Below are 14,241 nucleotides of genomic sequence, written 5' to 3'. Positions count from 1 at the left end.
GAATCCAGATGTACAAAATTTCAGATTATAAATTAAATCAGACCCTTGGTATTTACCGCCTCACTTCCAGGTAGCCGCATACATTTCAATGTTATTTACAGTCAAAATGTATCAAAGTGGTCTGGACCCTCACATGGGAATCTTCACACAGTGTTTTACATTTTGATGGAAGACGGACCGTGAAGATTTATACCAGATATTCCTTTCCATAGCCCTGGTAGTATTAAATTGTAACAAAAACAGAGAATGTGAGATCGGACAGAAGCTTAGAGATACTCAGTAGCTTGCCCTTCAATAAATCCCCGCTCAGGTCTCAGGACTTGTGCCATTACAGAGAGAATCGATACCATTGTATATCAGACCGATCCCACCCATAAGGGCCATCCAGAACCGAAATGCCGGCAAGTTCTCTCTGCATGATCATTCTGGGCCTTGTTAGTAAAATGTAACTGATATCCCTCATGGCAAAATGAGCATGGTGTCCACGTCTGGATTACCCTTTCAACTAAGTCTAAGTGAATGCATTGAATCAAAAAATAGGAATATGAGAACTCGGAGACTGGGAAAAAATCACTTGTGCCCATTCTGCCCCAGAGATACAGCAACCCTGGTAGTATTATATTGTGCCTCTTTCATTTCATACACAGATGGCCTTTTCTAAAGATTATTTGACCTACCGTGTATGGCATTAAACTCACATTAACCGATTTTATATGTTTTGCTGATAGTTTTACAATCTGAATTCTGGGATTAACAAAACATTTACTGCAAATATTTGTTTTCGTAACTCACCTCCTCTAGATTGTAAAATCCTCATTAAACGTGTGGTTTCTGTTAACTTCAATAATAGTCTGTTTCTTATTAACTTTTATAATCCCGTATTAAAAATTGTAACATTCTGCAGAGTAAGTTGGTGCTTTGTATATGTTAATAATAATAATTTACCAAGCAGTGAGTCAGAGTACCACACTACTTGCAATAAGTGCAGCGCTAAAGTGTAATAGTGAAACAACTTACCCCTTACAATACGCACGGGGTATACATGGAAAGTAAACAGAAGAAAAAATATATGGAGTAGTATTGTACAGCAATACCTTAGTGAAACATAAATGGGTGACAGAAAAACTCACATTTTAAAGAGCCTTTTATAAGGGTGTCGGCTCTAAACACATCGGCCACTGCACCTTTAGGGTAGGCAGCAACACATAAGGGGTAGAACTTGTTCCTATCTTCCCTCTGTCAATGGATATATCTCCAAATAAAGCACAGAATTATTATTATTGTTATTATTATTCTGTTTAATAAATTGTAATTTTAAAGTTACCTACACCTATCTCCTCCTCATATTTGGTATCCGGTTGAGGGAAGTGTCACCTCCTACTTGACACCTATGCCTGCAGTACTTAGAGCCAGTTACCAAAAGGCTCTGTAAAAGGTGAGCACTGAGCTTTTACATATATTCTGTACCACCTGCTTTAAGACAATCTGCACCAAGAAATCTCTTCTGTGCTTTATTTGGAGATATATCCATCGACAGAGGGAAGATAGGAACAAGTTCTACCCCTTGGGTGTCGCTGCCTACCTTAAAGGCGCAGTGGCCGATGTGTTTAGAGCCTACACCCTTATAAAAGGCGCTCTAAAATGTGAGTTTTTCTGTCACCCATTTATGTTTCACTAAGGTGTTGCTGTACAATACTACTCCATATATTTTTTTCTTCTGTTTACTTTACATGTATACCCCGTGCGTATTGTAAGGGGTAAGTGTATACGTTGTTTCACTATTACACTTTATCGCTGCACTTATTGCAAGTAGTGTGGTACTCTGACTCCCTGCTTGGTCATTTGGTTTTGGAGTATCCACTAAAGTGCTCGTAGCAGCTTAAACAAATAATTCTCACTTCATATCATTTAGCGCCTTAATTCTAGCCACATCCATTTTTGTATTCTTCTAATATAATAATTTACCTGCTTTTCATTTTTATTGATTTTGTCTTTTTTCCTTTTTCTGTGTTCGTTATGAATTGTCTGAATACCATAAACAATATGGGTCGCTTTCTGTAAATCCTGTTTCTGAAAATCATTCTTGTTTGGCCACAAGAATGGCCCTAATCTCGTAGTTCCTCTTTAAAAGGTCACAGCTGATTCATAACTTTCAATTCATTCATAAATTTCTGGAACAAAAGAAAGGAACTTGCATAAAAAAACAAACAATTAAGAAAGTTTATTTCTATTTTACAGAAATGACTAGATTTAGGTACAAAGTAATTCTTTTTCATGTAACGGTAGAAAAAGGCGACACGTTTGACGATGACAGACAGGGAGCCTAGTTCCAGGATAGATGTAAACAGAGCAGAATTCATTTCTACATAATGAATAAAGTAATAACGGCGCCGATTCAGAGGTCAGATAAAGTGGCCAATGAATCAGTGCCAGAGGCCTTCAAAAAATTACTCTCCCAACATAGGGAATAACCCTTAGATAATAGTAGAATAGAGGAAAGAGGAAGGGCCAAAACTAAGCCCAAATGGAGAGTAATGGGGGAGGGAAGTCCCTACCTTTTAATGATCCTAAAGGAAAACACAAAATATATAAAATAGATAGGCCGGGGAGTAATACTGGACCAAGCCTGGGGGGATAATACTAAGACAGCTGCTCGCTATGCAGGGAGACAAGCTGATCTTTATCCTATTACAAAAAATCCCCCATGCGGCTTGAGAGACTCACAGTAACTCACAACAGAGTAGTAAAGTAGACTTGTAGAAATAGGGCTAAAAAGGAGTCAGCACTGTAAGGAAAAAAAACCCTACTCAACCCCCACTAGTACTGAGTCCAAAGCAAGGATTCCTATAGTGAGAAGGCTGTCCCTGAATACCTCAGCACAGTGGATAACCCACTTGTGCCTACCAAGTTCCAAGTCCCTACCCAGTCCCTGCCTATCTCAGTAACTTAAGTTAAATTAAACAAAAATCATAATGAGTGCTACCTATAAAGTGCAAAATTATAAAATAAGTTAAAGAGGCTAGCTCGACGCGCGTTTCGGCGTTACAGCATGCCGTCGTCAGGAGCTGCGGTCCTGACGACGGCGTGCTGTAACGCCGAAACGCGCGTCGAGCTAGCCTCTTTAACTTATTTTATAATTTTGCACTTTATAGGTAGCACTCATTATGATTTTTGTTTAATTTAACTTAAGTTACTGAGATAGGCAGGGACTGGGTAGGGACTTGGAACTTGGTAGGCACAAGTGGGTTATCCACTGTGCTGAGGTATTCAGGGACAGCCTTCTCACTATAGGAATCCTTGCTTTGGACTCAGTACTAGTGGGGGTTGAGTAGGGGTTTTTTTCCTTACAGTGCTGACTCCTTTTTAGCCCTATTTCTACAAGTCTACTTTACTACTCTGTTGTGAGTTACTGTGAGTCTCTCAAGCCGCATGGGGGATTTTTTGTAATAGGATAAAGATCAGCTTGTCTCCCTGCATAGCGAGCAGCTGTCTTAGTATTATCCCCCCAGGCTTGGTCCAGTATTACTCCCCGGCCTATCTATTTTATATATTTTGTGTTTTCCTTTAGGATCATTAAAAGGTAGGGACTTCCCTCCCCCATTACTCTCCATTTGGGCTTAGTTTTGGCCCTTCCTCTTTCCTCTATTCTTCATTTCTACATATAATTTGTCAGGTTTAAAAATACATCATTTTACTAAATCCCACGCTGAAATAATAAGTGTCACCTCAAATGACACCAAAAACACCCAGCAGTCCCAAGAACCCACGCATGGCCGCAGGCCCCAAGACAACCTGCCCCAAGTAGAATGCACTGGTGGAAACCAGGGAAAGCAGCATGTGGGGCTATACACCAGTGCCGACCAAGACAGAGATCTCCTGGGAGGTCCACAGCAGGAAAACCGCAAGCGACAAAGGGCCTACCATACCATCCAGGTATTACCTCACCGCCTCCTCAGACTCCCAGTCCGCTGAATGCCACCATAGCAAGGGGCTGCGTCTTGCCCACGGCAGGCATAGGCTGAAAGTCACACAATAGACTTTGCTTCGTCCCTCCCTGGCCCTTATCTCCAGCTGAAGCGACATGTTTCATTTACCCCTTTTAATTTACGATTTTATGGGCATTGTTTTTTTACTTTTATTCCGTGGTGCCCTGGACCCTCCTATCTCTCTCTCTCTCCTAGTGCCATTTTTGGTGGAACCCAGCATGTTTTCTCTTGTTATATGTATCTTTAAAAAACGTGTGCAAAGTTATTAGATGCCATACAAATGTCTCTATGTGTTTCTGCAACGCGTGCTCTAGCTGTTGTGGCACTGCAAGCCTGTTTGTTCCTTCCATGCACAAGTAAAATAAAGATTTCTAGAATAAAATGTGATGCAATACTAATTAGCGATGCTAATTAGTAAAAGGCTCCAACCAGAGTTTGAGCACCCGTCAGGACGACCCATCAAAACCGCAGCTCCAATTCATAGACACAAAGGGGGAGATTTATCATAGTGTCTCCAACCCTTTCTGTCCAATTTTCAGTGAGTTTATGGTGCAATTTATTGAATTCATCTGATTGTTAAATCTGTTGCTTTTTGTGCCCTAACCATCTTCTTTGGAATATACACAATTTTTTTGATGACGCAAAAGATTCATGATTCACTTCTCTTTTTCCCGCTAATGTAAACCTGGGAGTCTTCGGTAACGGAGATATCTGAGAAAACGAGCAGAATTTATTGTGAAGGAAATTGTTACTTTGATAAATATCCCCCTAAATGGGGCTGCAGTTTCATGGGCTCAAATAAAATCCCTTCTGTTGGCAGAAATTCTACACAGAGTGAGAACAGACATAGGGTCTCACTAGCCGAGCACAACCCGTCCTACCAGTACGCAAATTAGTAAATAAATCACATTAATGCATGATAAATTAACCCTTTCTCAAATGAAAGTACATTAACAAAATCAATAAATGGCAACTAGCTCTTTATATTACAAATAAATAAATAAAATAAATATTAATTTAAAAAGTGGGTTTGCCGGGACATGAATAATACCAGTTGATTGTTGACAGGTGGTCTCCCGTAAGTGGTCTGGAGGGACGAAGGGATATCGGGTTAGGCCAATGAGGTTCTTTTGAGATATGGTAGTTTTCTATTTATTTAGTATCAACAAACATTGTAATTATTTTGTAAGTCATTTAGAAAGACAAAGAAAGAAGACAATGCATTGACCAGTAAATATAGAATAAATGAGTGGGGTTAGGAAAGGATATATATTGTTGGGGTGGCTGGGGGCCTGTGGATAACCAACATACTGGGTGATGACTCTCATATCTGCATATCTGGATTTTAGAGTTCAGAAGGCTGGGCATCCCCTGGTCCTCATGGACAGTGAAGGACATCTCACGGCCTATTATGGCCGAGGAGAACTGGGTATCTTCTGACCTCACCACTCGTCATGCCCAACCCAGTGTTCCGCATCCCACCACACACACATTTTAAGTTCTGTTCTCTGCTGCAAAGACGGTGCACTGAAAGGGTTAACCTGTTGCCATGTGTCTGTGTGTGCATGCGGGGTCTCATGTATTTTCTAACTCTTACATCTATAATTGCAAAGTGTGTGGCAGTATCGTTGCTTGCAGCTTTAATTTGCAGGTTCGCGCATGTTATTTTCCTAGCCCTTTAAACCAGTTATCGACTCAACGGGACACGTAAACACACTGTATTGACAATGCTGGAACGAATCCCTTTAAAATGGGAAACCCCTATCTGCACAGCGTATGTGAGTCAGCCTTTGGACAAGAGGCAACACGATCTAATCACATTTACTAAATTCTGAAATGCGGTAATTTGAATCAAGTAAATCAGTTGATTGTTTTTCCAAACCAGCTGCTTTTGTCCACAGTTTGCCATTTAGATTTGCATTTATCGCAGGTCCGAGATTAGCAGCAATAAGCTGTGCCGACCTACTCACTGCTGGGAATGTAAATGGCGTTCTGCTTTGTGTCGCTGCAGGAATGTGCTGTCAGCCTTTTGTTAAAATGCAGGACATTCAGTTTGCTACATTGACACTCATACACAGCACTCTAATCAGAGTCCTGGCTAGTCATCGTCTCTAAGACCACTGGCCAGCGGGAATATCATGGGGCATCTTCTTTCCCCCATTCCAGAGACATCTTGTGGGGTTAAAGGCTGCTCCCTTCCCACATGTTTTATAATGCGTTGCACTGGCATGTTCAGCTCTGGATTCTGGGAGCCCCATGAGGTCCAATTTATGTATATATTTATTTAAAGTGAAACTATAGTGCCAGGAAAACAAACTCGTTTTCCTGGCACTACAGCTTCCCTATCTGTCAAGGCCACTTACCTGGGTTCAGCACCGAGGTACCTCGGCACTGGCTCAGCTCCACCCACACTTCTCCCCCGCCAACGTCCGCCAGCGTGGTAGACCTAATGCGCAAGCACGGCAATGGCCATGCTCGCATTAGGATATCCCCATAGGAAAGTATAATTAAATGCTTTCCTATGGGGAAAATCTGACACTGGAGGTCCTCATGTCCAGTGTCAGATAATGGACCAAAAGTCTGTTTCAATTCTGAAAGTCCCTCAAGTGGCTGTCTGGTAGACCTTGCCCCAACCTGCTCTGGTATTGATCTTACTGTGGGTACATTGTATCACTGGACCTTTCCCCAACCTGCTCTGGTATCCATCTTACTTTGGGTACATCGTATCACTGGACCTTGTCCCAACCTGCTCTGGTATTGATCTTACTGTGGGTACATCGTATCACTGGACCTTGCCCCAACCTGCTCTGGTATCCATCTTCCTGTGAGTACATCGTGATAAATGATTTATATTTATATGTGATAAATGACGTCTATTGACCAATAAGACTGACTGCCAGGTCAGTTCTATGACTCCATAAAGGATATTGGACTGATGATTTATTTCCAGTGCATTCACTGAGAGGATTAGTGATAAAGGGCAGATGGTAAAAGATCAGGGCCGGATTAACATAGAGGCTGATGGAGCTGCAGCTCCAGGCCCATGCCTATGGAATGGACTCATTGGTTTAAAAAAACAAACCATATCATCATTTTTTTATTTTTTTACAACTCTTCACATGTTTTTTCTTAAGTATAAAAACTCAAGACGGATGTAGGGGAACAAAACTGTTGTGGACTGTCTGAAAATGAAATTAGTTAAGGTAAAGTCGTGTTTCCTTTCTTCTACACTCACTACATAAATTTTTTCTCTGTCCCAGACTGTATAAGAGGAGCTTCTGCCTGCTAGTAAGAAGGTTAGGAGAGGAGTGGACCAGCAAGTGCTTAGAAAGCGTAGAGCTAGCGCATCATTAGACGCATTTATGCCAAGCTCCGGGTGCTGTCTGCAAGCTAAGCCCTTGGTTGGTCATCCTGCATGAATGGCAGGCAGCCTGACGCGTATTCACGCCAGGCTGACCATCTAATTTTTTTGTGCAGACACGCCCCCTTTTTGGGCATGTTTGACCCTTTGGGCAGTTTTGGATACGTGATTCGCATCAGTGGCCCACCCTTCTACCCCGCCCAACAAAATCCTGCTTCACCGGACACTGCTTATAGGGGGTATGGATTTACTTAAACTATGAAAGAGAGAGATTAGCATAGGGTATGTGTATTCTGATAGCTAGATCCTGTGAGTTTCCCTCCAGCACCATCTCCACCAGATACATGACGCTTGGAAGGTATAACTGTTTTAGTGTTTTCCATCAATAAGATTCTGTAATTAGGCCCTTCATAATTGTCAGCACCAGACCCAATGGGCTTTTAATCCGTCCCTGTAAAAGATATATATAAGGTTATGCTGCAGGAACATGAAGACACAACATGAATAAACCAAAACCTGTCATATGCTCTTAAATCAGGTTGGTGTCCAGAGTGTTGTTTTAACTGTGACATCCGTGAGAGGTTTGTGAGAGAGGTAAGTGAGAGAGGTAAGTGAGAGAGGTAAGTGAGAGAGGTAAGTGAGAGAGGTAAGTGTAGCCGGTGCAGGAAGAAATGCCGTCAATACCAAAACCTTTTGCAAAGATTTATTAATAAAGTGTGAAGAGCTACAAATGTGTAAAAATTCATTGTGTCCTGCTACAGCACCGGATGTTATCCCCCGTGTCCTAGTGTACCCAGTATTGGCTCTACCCCAGTTCTTTCTTGTTAAGGTTGGGGGGACTATCGTAGATGGGGGGTAGGATTTGGTGTCCATACTTCCAATGGCTAGATCCAGTGCCTTGATGTCCATCATTCAGAGACTCAGGCTACCTATGGGGAAATTATGCAGTAAGACGAGGCTCATGGATTCTCCTAGGGAGGGAATTAAATAACATAATGGGGTCCCTAAGGGTCCAGGGCCAGAGGAACTCAGTAAGCGTGTGAATGATAAATAACAGTGTCAGACTGATTTACATGCATACACCATGGGTCTTGTGAGACTTACTGTCATTTTTAAACACAGACTTTAGAGTTCAGACCAAATGCAATTGGGTAAATTACTATAATCTTCAATCAAGACATAGTTTATATTTGGTCATTTAGCAGTTGGTGATTGTAAACTGGAGATTTTTCTTTTCATACTTAGCTTAGGCAGGTGTTCAGACTGGTGTCTACTATTATTAACAAGAGATATTCTCGTCAGCGGACGTGGGGAAGTAAAAGAGAAGGCACAAACCACCCGGACCTTGGCCATTCCCTTAACTCGAGGAGGGGGGTAGGGGGAAGGGGTGAGAGGTCATCCCAAAGGCTCTATACCCATATGATCACACATATTGGAACTCAGCGCATCACAACGCCCCTTTACACAACACGGATAGACTGGTCATCTGGTCTCTGTTAGTATTCCGAATACTGCCCACGTTCCTCCATATTACGCACGCGTGATTGCTTCTGGGAGGACGATTGACCAGTTCAATGCCATCAGAACGCATACCTAGCTAGATGACTCTGTACCCACTACCTGGCTCCCAGCTATGGAGAAAAGTTACTATATCATATAGCATGTGCATCGCGCTACCCTACTACTCACGTTTATTGAGTTATATGCAATTAAATATGACATTTTGTTGGAGTGGCGTAGACCTGCGAGTCCATCCACATCACTTCTTTCTGTACCTTTTCTATGAAAAATCAAAAATCAAAAACGTCTATTTCCTTAATATTATCGTCAGCAGGGAATTACCGGTAGGTAACATGTTGTAGTATTGAAACAGCCGTTAGCGAAAGCTATTTTAGTGATTAGTGACATGACTTAACATTTGCAATAACCGCATCATCGCGAGTCTGTGCGCACACAGTTCTTAGTTACTCTGGGATCAAAACAAATAAAGAAAGTATTTATTATATGACGTTTCGGTTCCCACCACAGTAAATGTCTAGCAGTCCCTGAGGGGGACAGGTGTTTCCTTGTTCATTTACCTTGAAAAACCGCAGCTTCGCTCAGAATTCTATGACAGATTAAGATATTATTTTCTAAGAAAGGCCAGGACTGATACGAAAAGTACAAACAATCAGGGGAGACGGTAGCGCCACTAAAAACCAAATACGGTAAGATAAATTTGTAGTATAAATAGTATACATTTATCTTATTTGGTTTTTAGTGGCGCTACCTTCTCCCCTATTTGTTTGTATCATTTCTGTTGTAGGGCCTATTTTTAGGTGTGCTGCCATGTATTATATTTTCTGTTGTTTATTTGTGTAGTTGGAGAGAGATGATCTTTTTTTCTGTTTGATACGGAAAGTGGAATACAATAATACCACCCTCCAATGTTAATGAAAAGCTATAACACATGAAAGATATAGTGCAGTATATTTTAATTCTTTGTGGGGGTGAAGATATGAGCACATTGACCTCACTAATTAGTCTCCTTGGCTTTAGTATCGCGTTGTTATATATATATAAAATATGCAATTTCCCATCACTTTCAGCAATATTCCTGTTTTTGTCTCCAAATAGGAAGGTTTGTCTCCAAATAGGATGGACGTAGAATCCGATCAGTCGATAGCCCTGTAAGTGTCAAGACTGTTCCTTCGCTGCTCCGGTGGCACCTCCGAGCCACGGCCGCCCGAACGTGCTACCGCGCAAATGCTAGGGACAGCATCAGTATGCCGCAGACTTTGTAACTTCAGGAGTCCAAGTTTATCCCCTTAAGGGGAAGACGAGGATGTAGGTAAAAGTTGCCGCTATCTGAGGACAATCTTTTGCCTGTGTGAGCGATGCGGAGAGGACAAGCCTCGGGTGACTCTCAGTCCAGGTAGGTATATAGGGGGTGTCAAAGGTTGCTTCTTGTTTGTCTTGCCCCAAGTGGTTGTATTGCGTGCTTGCAGCTTTAGTCAGAATCAATTAAAAATCTCATTGAGCCACATTAGGGAGAGTGCGATAGGGTTGTGGCAGGGCCTCTACAGTGAACTAATGCCAGGTGAGTGAAAGAGGTAGACAGACACCATCTTAGGATGTCAGAGAGTGAGTAGGTCAGCCTAGCTCCCAATAGGCTGCAGTAGGTTTGCCCAGGCACTTGTTAACATGAATCCTCATGTAAGGTAGCAATCTGCTGGCCAAGGAGCCCCCGACCTGTGTTGTGGGCAATCCATAAGTGCGGTTGCTAGGATTAATTCCTCAAATTCTACCAAAGATGTGGGAGCTCAGTCATCGCACGTCTGTTTAGCTTGAAGGTCAGACTCTGCCACCCTCCCTCCTTATATAAATGACAACATTGACACATTTTTGTTTAAAAGAAACAAAGGGCAAAGGAAGAAGAAATGCCTTAAAGAAGACAATTCAATGTGGAAACTCTTAGAGTATGTCAATCAAGGAAATACATCTCCACGTCATCACACTAACGAGCCACAGTCCGCCAGGCAGAGAGAATTGTAAAGTGGGCGTACACTTGATGTAGTTTGTCTGCTGCTCTGAGTTGTAATTGGCTCCATACTCAAAACTAAAATATAACATTGTAAATAATCTTGAATATTAGTAGTTCATCTAAAATATTGTTCAACTTTTGGTCAAACCAAACACATATAATTCTAGCTATGGACATTCAGGACGTCTTACTTTTTTATGTCAAAACTTATTTTAAAATATTTTCTGCAGTGTATCCAGGTTACCGTCCAGTTATTCTGAAGGCCTCCATGTGATTACATTATAATTATGGTGTACATCATTTAAATGTTCAAAAAAAATCTGATGTTTTTGAACTCTAACTTGTGGATTGAAGATCTTTTCAAGTTTTCATCACAGAAGAGACTTTATTACTAAAAATAGTTTCTATCTATCTTGTATCTTCTATCCCTGTCGCAGAATTGCTGAAAAATCAACAGAACCTGGAAAATCAACCTAGAAGATCTCCTACCGCTGATTTTACAAGAAACACCCACGGGACCACCAATGGGATCAATGGGATCAATGGACTAGCTCTACGGACGACACGCGTAAGACAGCCTACGTTTATCTTTATATTTGTATATTTTACATCAATAAATACGAATTTGGAATACACTCCTGCTTTCCATGGTGACATGGTCAGAGGTGGAAGAGACATGGAAGAGCCCCACCAGATTTCCCAGGGGAGGCACATTAAGGTGACATACTCACCAAAAATCCTTTGAGTGTATTTCTGTCAGCACAAATGAATGTGTTCTGTACTGTATCGCATGTCAGAGTTATTTTTGTAGATTCACAGCTGCATCCTCTAAATGTTGTTTTTTGGTACATTCCAACTAAAGGTGGTGTATTTCAGTTATAAGAGCATGGATCTGGCTTATCCAGTCAGCATCGGGGTTTGATTGGTTCTAGGATTCTACATGTGATATATCTTCTGTAATTAATTGATGATGATCCGCCCACATGACGTCATTATGGCGCCAAATTCAAACAGCTTAACGGCCATTAGTCCCCTATATAAACCATGAGATGCCAGGTTGATTATTCTGTTATTTTTGTCTACTTGAAGAAGCCTTGCAAGGCGAGATGCATTGTAGATACTTTTTATTCATTTATTACCAATAAAGGAATCTTTTCAATATGTTTTATTTGGCATCCTGATGTATCATCTCAAAGAGGACTAAAGAATCCTAGGTGGGGATAATACCACCAGCGCCCTATCCATCGAGCAGTAAGCCTGCTCGAATAAATGTGAGTACATCTACTATACTGTATATCATTTTATGGTCTTATTTCTACAGTGAGCACTGTATTTGCCATTTTCTTTCTTCTCGGTTTGGAACCTCTATCATTATATAAACATCTGAAGAATTTATCTGTTACGTATATCCCAGAAGTGGGGATCATTCCACGTCACGATATACATACCGGAGCTGGATCTAGCTCTGGTAAATGTGAGTAGAACTGACTCTATATCCATTTTTAATAGTGATGTACCGAACTGTTCGCTGGCGAATAGTTCCTGGCGAACATAGCGTGTTTGCATTCGCCACCGCGGGCGAACACATGCGCGGTTCGATCCGCCCCCTATTCATCATCATTGAGCAAACTTTGACCCTGTGCCTCACGGTCAGCAGACACATTCTAGCAAATTAGCAGCAGACCCTCCCTTCCAGACCCTCCCAGCATCCATTTTAGATTCATTCTGAAGCTGCATGCTTAGTGAGAGGAGGGAAAGTGTAGCTGCTGCTCATTAGATAGGGAAATTGATAGCTAGGCTAGGGTATTCAGTGTCCACTACAGTCCTGAAGGACTCATCTGATCTCTGCTGTAAGGACAGCACCCCAAAAAGCCCTTTTTAGGGCTAGAACATCAGTCTGCTTTTTTTTCTGTGTAATGTAATTGCAGTTGCCTGCCTGCCAGCTTCCGTGTCAGGCTCACAGTGGATACTGTGCCCATTTGCCCAGTGCCACGACTCATATCTGGTGTCACAATAGCTTAAGCTTGACATTTAAAAAGAAAAAACTTTTTTTCACTGTAATAGATTGAATAGCAGTTACTTGTCTGCCAGCTTCTGTGTCAGGCTCACAGTGGATACTGTGCCCATTTGCCCAGTGCCACGACTCATATCTGGTGTCACAATAGCTTAAGCTTGACATTTAAAAAGAAAAACATTTTTTTTCACTGTAATAGATTGAATAGCAGTTAGTTGTCTGCAAGCGTGTGGGTGTCAGGCCTTCAGCGTGTACTCTGCAGACCTCTGCCAGTGTACTTTGCCACTCATATCTGGTGTCTCTATAGCGTGCTTTTACAAAGAAAAAAAGTTTTTCAGTGTAAGCTAATAGCAGTCAGTGTCCTTAAAGCGGGTGTCAGGCCTTCAGCATGTGCTCTGCAGACCTCTGCCAGTGTACTTTGCCACTCATATCTGGTGTCACAATAGCGTGCATTTAAAACCAAAAAACTTTTTTCACTGTTATAGATTGAATAGCAGTTAGGTGTCTCCAAGCGTCTGTGTGTCAGGCCTGCTCATCTGCCCACAGTCAGGTGTCTGTCAAGGACATGTTTGAGCGTAAGAAGCCAATGTCAGAAAGTCACCCCCTTGCCCGGTGTCTGACAGGTGACTTGTCTGTACTATTAGCCCGCCAGCTTTTACCATACAAGCTGGTGGAGTCTGAGGCGTTCAAAAAATTTGTAGCTATTGGGACAACGCAGTGGAAGGTACCCGGCCGAAATTTCTTTACACAAAAGGCAATCCCCAACCTGTACTCGATTGTGCAAAAGGCAGTAATGGCATGTCTGGCACACAGTGTTGGGGCAAGGGTCCATCTGACCACTGATACCTGGTCTGCAAAGCATGGTCAGGGCAGGTATATCACCTAGACTACGCATTGGGTAAACCTGCTGACGGCTGCCAAGCATGGAATGCGTGGCTCTGCAGAGGAGTTGGTGACACCGCCACGACTTGCAGGCAGGCCTGCTGCCACCTCCTCTACTCCTCCTACTCCATCCTCTCCCATAACCTCCTCGGCTGAGTCCTCTTCTGCTGCTGCGTCTTGCTCCACATCAATGGCACACCCCCAGCCCCCCAGGTACTATTCCACATCCCGGATACGGCAGTGTAACGCCGTCTTGTGTTTGACTTGCTTGAAAGCAGAGAGTCACACCGGACAAGCACTCCTGTCCGCCCTGAACGCACAGGTGGAAAAGTGGCTGACTCCGCAGCAACTGGAGATCGGCAAAGTGGTTTGTGACAACGGAACAAATTTGTTGGCGGCATTGAAGTTGGGCAAGTTGACACATGTGCCGTGCATTCGCAACATCACTAATTTTTAATATGTATCCTATAATATT

Source organism: Pelobates fuscus, chromosome 11 (assembly GCF_036172605.1).
Source record: "Pelobates fuscus isolate aPelFus1 chromosome 11, aPelFus1.pri, whole genome shotgun sequence".
NCBI lineage: Eukaryota > Metazoa > Chordata > Amphibia > Anura > Pelobatidae > Pelobates > Pelobates fuscus.
Note: the sequence above shows the minus strand (reverse complement) of the source record.